The sequence below is a fragment of the Zootoca vivipara genome, chromosome 4 (genome assembly GCF_965207765.1).
Source record: "Zootoca vivipara chromosome 4, rZooViv2.hap1.1, whole genome shotgun sequence".
Lineage (NCBI taxonomy): Eukaryota > Metazoa > Chordata > Lepidosauria > Squamata > Lacertidae > Zootoca > Zootoca vivipara.
The window spans coordinates 83,078,857-83,079,160 of NC_142587.1; positions in this window are offsets into that span (position 1 = coordinate 83,078,857).

The window sequence follows — 304 nt, forward strand, 5'->3', positions numbered from 1 at the left end:
TCTTTGGCTGGCCTTTTTATTACGTTTCTATTTCACCCTTCCTCAAAAGAGCACTTGTTGGCTTAATGGTGTCCCCCCCCCTTTATAAGTCACAACAACCTTGTGAGGTAGATTAAGCTCAGAGAGAACAATTTGGAGCTTCCTTTCCCTCTCTTTGCCTTACAATATATCAAAAGTTATCCAAGCACATTCACAAGAAAACACTCCACCAGTGCATCAGAAATACACAAAACAATCAATTATGGTTGCTCCCCTCTTCAGTGAGCTTGTAATTCAGAATTTGTTTTTGCCTGTCTTACGTGGG